The following is a 6,681-nucleotide window of genomic DNA, read 5'->3' as shown; positions in this document are numbered from 1 at the left end:
TATGCTGGACAAAGATTTCCCTGGAATATATTTCTAAGAGGATCGCACACCGATTCTGCGTTGTTATGTTTGCAATACCAAATTTCAACGCTCAAATTTAGTGTGATATTTTTCGTAGAGTATTGAATATAATCAAAATATTGACCAATGGATTTTATTGCTGATGCATAGCTTGTTAGCGTAGGAGAGCCAAGGAGGAAGTAATTTTTCAAAAATCTCGAAAGACTTGCCTAATTTTCGCCCTGGTTCATGTCTTTGCTATAGCTTTGTAATGAGAGGTTTGTGGTTATTCTCACAAATTTTACAAAATTAGGCAAGTCTTTTGAGGGTGTAATTTCACATTTTTTGCCAAACAATTTAAAGGGGTAATTTTTGAACATTTTTTGATGATTTTAATGCCGATTTTTGTTTATTTTTTATGAAGAAACGCTTAAGCCATGTGATGTTAAATGCGTTAGAACTAATGAGTATTGTGCAATTGATTAATTTAAGAACGTTGACACTTATACATAAGATCGTTAATGGGCAGGCACCCCGCTACCTTTTTACAAGGGCATACAAATGTATAACTCATTACCAATTGAAATTAAGAGCCAGGAATCTGAATCAAAAATTGTAAATTCTTTAACCCTTTGACGACCAAGATTGAACGGATGGGAATTTTGCAATTCTGATTGCAGATTCGTGCTCAGCGACCCCAAAAACCATAATAAAAATGTTATCAAAAATTAATTTTTTTTAACTAGAAATATGAAAAAAATGATGGGTCATATATGTCCCATTGGTCGGTAACGGTAACTACCTTTGTATGGAAAAAAATATGTCTCCCATAAGAACTACGTGTAAAATCTTTTTCGTTTTTAAAATATTCAGAATTGTTTTGAACCGAAAATGGTTTGAATTGTGCTTTGTTGTGCCCATTTAATCACGAATTTAATGATATTTTTGTAAATTTTTGTGTTTGGAAATTCGCGAATAACGGCCAAAATACAGGGAAATACGGGGTATTTATTTACCTTTACCGACCAATGGGACACATATGTCCCATCGCGCCAAACGCAATAGAAAGTGGAAAAAAACGTTTTTTCTAAATAAAGTCGATGATTTTTGGAAAGTAATGGACATTTCGCACATTATTCCAAATTTTCAGCTTTAAAAGTTCCACCGTTAAAATTATATAGCATTTGGCGAAAGTTGAAAAAAAAGTTAAGATTTTTTGACTTTAGAGTGTTCTATCCAATTGCGTTTACAATAAATATCCAATATTATGGTACTTTCTGATAGCTACATTAATTCTCTTTCAAACGAAACCAATTTTACTAAAATTGGTTAAAAAATGTAGTTATTACAGATGAAAAACAAAATGGGACATATGTGTCCCATTGGTCGTCAAAGGGTTAAGGAGCTATATCAAACAAAAATTTTAATTTAATGCTGTATAAATGAGGCTGAGAGAATGAAAATGGCAATACAGGAATAAACATTCTGAACCGCATCAAGAAACAAAAATTCGTTAAAGTGAATCATGAGTTCTGAATACGCAAAAGTGAACCATGAACCTCCTATGCTGCCCGTATAAATTCATGTTTCACTTTTGCATATTCAGAACTCATGATTCATTTTTGCGAATTTTTTTTCTTGATGCGTTTTAGAATGTTTATTTCTGTATTGCCATTTTCATTCTCCTCATATGGAAAATATCTAAATAAACGAAATTATTATTATTATTATTATTATTACGCTTGTTTTCAATTGGTTTGGTTAATTTTGATTGCCGAAATATCAGAAATTGTTAAGGTTTTTTTTCCAAACATTTCTAAAAATCTAGAGTGGTAAATTGCAATCAACGTCCAAGGAGGGAGCAAAAGTGGGTTAAGTTCTCTTGTCAGAAGTTATGTAGCTGATGCGTCTATTGAATGGAATGTATCATGAACAATTTTGAATGGATAAATAAAAAAATGATTTAATTTGATGACTTAGTATGATCGTTAATCAGACAAGCCGTTTCCCTAACAACTATAGCCAATAAGCTTATAAGCACTTGATTAGCCATCAGTTCTGACCATTAGCTAGTTACTGACTGGTTGTATTTTTTAATTTTATTTTTTACGGGACAATTCAACAAGATGTCGTAAAAATCGATCCGTTATTGTGCATGTGAGTACTTCTCGGCTTTCATATGAAACAGAATTCAAATACTCCTCTACCAGAAAGTCATTGTCAGAATAACAAGTTCCGATTATGACATGGCCTTTTTCTTTTTCCAGTTTATTTTTTAAATTCTTCACCGTTTAGAATGCCAGTGTCCATTCGCATTCCTGTTGCAGAGATTGCATTGGGTAAGTATACTTTTTGTTTTTTTTTAAATGAAAGTCCACTTAGTAGACTTTCTGTTTTTTTGACAAACTTGTACTAAGTAGACTTTTTGTGTAAGAATAAAAAATGTACTTACTATTACGATGTCTGTGCACGTTTTATTGCGCATCACGCTAGACCCACGTTGGAGTAGTGCCAGCCCCACTTCGTACATTTTTGCGGCGAACTGCACCGACACTTTGTTCATGTGACACCGTATAAATTTCGTGAACTTTTCCGGGTCAAAATGCAGCCCACGTTCCATTGGCGCCACGCCACCCGATACGTATTGATTGTACTGCGGGCATAATGAGATGTAATTGTATGCCATTATGCAGCAAAATCAGATGGCATTTTCCTCTGTAAATTGAAGTGTACTTTTTATTTTTTTGCGGAAATTCTACTTAGTAGACTTTTTGTATTATTATCAAAACTCTTCTTAGTAGACTTTTTGCTTTTTCATCAAAATTAAACTTACCCGAGTTGACGTATGCCAAGAAAAGCTGGTTACCCTCGGCATACTCGTCCAACCCAGTCGCGTGCAGACGCATGTTGTCTTCTTCCTCAATGGACCATGGATGTGTGCCGACTCGTTGGGTTGGGACGTCTGGCTTGAACACACATGCGCCAAGTTGACGGAGGCACATGTTCCAAAAATCGACGTCGAATAAAAATTTGCCAGTCACGTTCGCCACTGGCTGACGAACGCCTCGGATAACGGGGCGGGCGTATTCATGAACAATGTTCAGAAATTCCGTGTTCTTGTACACGCCGAGAATCGAACCTTTGTCAAACCTACCCACAATAAAATTCACTGTAAACTTAGTAGTCACAATAACTTAACAGTAAAGTGTCACAGACGCAGTTAGCACACGAACGGGAATAACGCATACATTCATACACATACACACAGTAGGCTGTTGAGCGTGCGTGTATGTATGCGTTATGCTTGTTCGCATGCTCACTGTGACTGTGACACTTCACTGTTAAGTTATTGTGACTATTGAGTTTATAGCAAATTTCCTTGTGGGTAGGGATAACAATTATTATTAGAGTGACCTTTTTGCATTTACAACAAAACTCCACTGAGTAAACTTTTTGCATTTTTATGAAAACTCTTCTTAGTAGAATTTTGGTTTCAATCAAAAAAGTTGCCTAAATTACTTACCACCATTCGGTGAACGTCAAGCAAAAGACGGCGTGTCCGACGACACTGCCTGGCCCGTAAGGAACACTTACGGCTCGGCGTAGAGTGCCATAGTCTTGACCAAGTCGGTCCGGCAATGGATCACCAAATTCGTCGACTTCACGATCGCTCACATCAGCACTTGGTTGTGAATCATCACTTACAAAACGCACTAAACCGCGTCCGCGTCCACCACGTGCGGCAAGTCTACGTGCACCACGACCACGAGCACTCATTGTTTTTATTGTTTTTTGTCTTTTTTTAAAACTTTTTTTATTTGGAAATCACTAATTTTTCCACATAGACGATGTACATGTGCACAGTTTGATGACAAGTCGAAGAATGGCAACTTGAACTGCAAATGTCTACTTGAAATGCTCGAATTTTGGATGCGTTTATTAGGTGTGCCATATTATAAATTTTTAATTGCGAATTCTTGTGCATTTTCCGTAAAGGAGGAAAAGTTTTTTTTTATTGTGTCGTAAAAACCTTTGTCCAATTGTTCTGTTTCGTAAACCAACTTTTGTCCATTATCTACCCAGTTTTGGCCATTTGGAACACCGTGCCACCCACTGATAATATATATTTTTTCTTCTTCATCGTTATTTATAATGCCCATAATGACTTTTATCCGATCTGTGTGCCTTCAGTCAAATGTGTCGTCGTCTACTAGCGCTGGGCACCGAAAGTTTCAAGCGCAATTACAGCTCATCGAAAGTTCTCATCTTCGTGCTGTGAAGGTATCGTCATCGAACCAAATGAATATTACATCGAGGTTTTTGCGAAGCGCGTACAAAATATAGTAATTGATGGATCAATGGAGTCATATAACAAAAATAAAAAACCTCGACTGGAGGAGGCGGTTCGGTTTCCAATTAAAAATCTAACGCTCTTTGATTGGTTTTTTTGATAAAAAGTATCCGGAAAACCTAACTCTGCTAGAAAGCATGCTCAGTAATGTCGAACCACTAACATTTGCTCATTGCAAAACGAATGTTGATTTGAGACAGTATTTTTTACAACACACGCCGAAACTGAAACGATTAACACTATTTGAAAGTTTTTATAGGGGACACGAATACCATTGTATGGAACACACTTACCACAATTTGGAATACTTCTCTTGGCATTTGTATTTTGATGAGATTCCCGTAAATAAACTCGAACGATTCCAAGAAGCCAATTCAAATGTAAAAATTTCGCTGTTACTCCAGCAAAAAATAAGCGATAATATGCAAAAATTGATCTATGAACGTGTGTATGTCTATGAGCTACTTATCTTTGTCGATTTTTTTCAAGGATCTTTCAGAACTGCTCCCGATTCTGGAAGTGGGTTTTGGTGGATCCTCAGGATGGACCATATCCGGTTTGACAATGCCCTGGCCCATCCTGAAGATCCACTTCCAGAACCGGGAGCAGTTCTGAACGATCCTTGAGATCCACCTAAACCCACTTCCAGAACACAAGTTCAGTGTAAATGAACATTTATTTACACGAATTGATAAAAATTGATCGAATAGGACCGAACGGAAGAAATGTTTCAAAATTTATAAGAATTCATTCATTCTTTTCGTGAGAAATGCCCCTAGAGTAAATTCATTCTATGAAAATAGAAGTAATTGCTTTTTCAAAACTTCCAAATTTCATCATATTCTTTTTAGTTAAGTTATTCTCGTAACTCGGTCGTAAAACCCCATGAAATTGCATGATGTATCAATTATGACAAGACGAACGGCGGCTCGATAATTTAATCATGTCGCTAGGCTGATTCTGTACAAGACCAAAATAAAACGAAAAACCATTCCAAAATGAAAAAAACCATGTCATTTCATTTGAAAAAAAAAAAATCACTTTATTTGTTTTATTTACGTCATATCCAACAGTTGTGGTGGTTCGATATTTCGAAACTCAAAAGTTTTATCATTTTCTTCTCTGTATTTTAATTTTTTTATTCGTTTTTCCTATGAAGAACACAATAAATTCCAATAATTAATAACAATAACTTTGTTCTTGAACTGATATCTCCTCCATTCCTTAGCTAAATCATCAAAAATCCAAAATTTGATGATAAAAAAATGCACTTCCGTTTCAAAGGTTAATGTGAAAAATTGACACAAATATACAACGAAAATTTGAAGGAAAAAAAGAAACAAAAACAATGCATTATTTCAAAATAATGGAATGAATGAATAAAATTGCGATAAGGTTTGGATAAAATTGCATGTTTCAATATTTCTATCAAATGTCCGTGGGAAATAGCTTGTGCAGAGGCTATGCTATAATAATTTGTTGTATGTTTAGACCTAATTTATTAGGCGTTTACATGTGTGTTGTTGTTGTTTGTGTGAGGATTCTAACGGTCTTATTACCCAGTTAATTTTCTACTTTACCACACTCAAAGCATGAGGGAAAAGTTCACAGGTTCTTTCATTGAATATATTCATCGTAAAAAGGTGTGTTTGTTTTTGGTGTGTAGAGGAAAAGCGGCCATGCAAAATTGGCGGTGTGAAAAAAGTCACGAATTTTGGAAAAATATTCTTATCATTTACAAAAATTGGTTTTTATCATTAATTCGCGGGTGTCGAAATATGTATGCCTGGAAAAATTGTGGTGCTCCGACAAAAAAGCCGGCATTTTCAGTACAATTGATTTGGTTCGATTTTTTTTCGACTTTTTTGCTTGGATAATTGTTCGATTCATTTTTTCTGAATTAATTCATATTTCATTTCTTTTGAATTTACTACTGGCATGAATTCATCGATTCAATTCATTGATATAGAAAATTGCAAATGTTTTATTTCCAATATTTCGTAACGTAAAAATTTCAGTGCACTTTGAATGTGTATCGCCGATATCGATCGCATCACAAATTTTTACTCGGCTTGTATATAATCAATTCACGTGACAATTGGTTTTTTCCATGACGAACAACCACAAGAAAGAACAAAAACAAGAATGAAATGTACAAATGACTCGAGGGCACTATTTTCAAGGCAACGATTGGCAATGATTGGCTACAGTTGGCAACAATCGAATACAATCAGCAACGATATTTGGTCTATGAACGACCCCAAAGAAGGTCGTATCCCATGTATTTTTCACAGCCTTCAATAGTAAATCGCTCATTTTTTGTCACGATT

Source organism: Sitodiplosis mosellana, unplaced genomic scaffold (assembly GCF_009176505.1).
Source record: "Sitodiplosis mosellana isolate CC-2019 unplaced genomic scaffold, AAFC_SMos_1.0 Smas_scaffold_6062, whole genome shotgun sequence".
NCBI classification, from domain to species: domain Eukaryota; kingdom Metazoa; phylum Arthropoda; class Insecta; order Diptera; family Cecidomyiidae; genus Sitodiplosis; species Sitodiplosis mosellana.
This window is presented reverse-complemented; position numbering follows the sequence as displayed.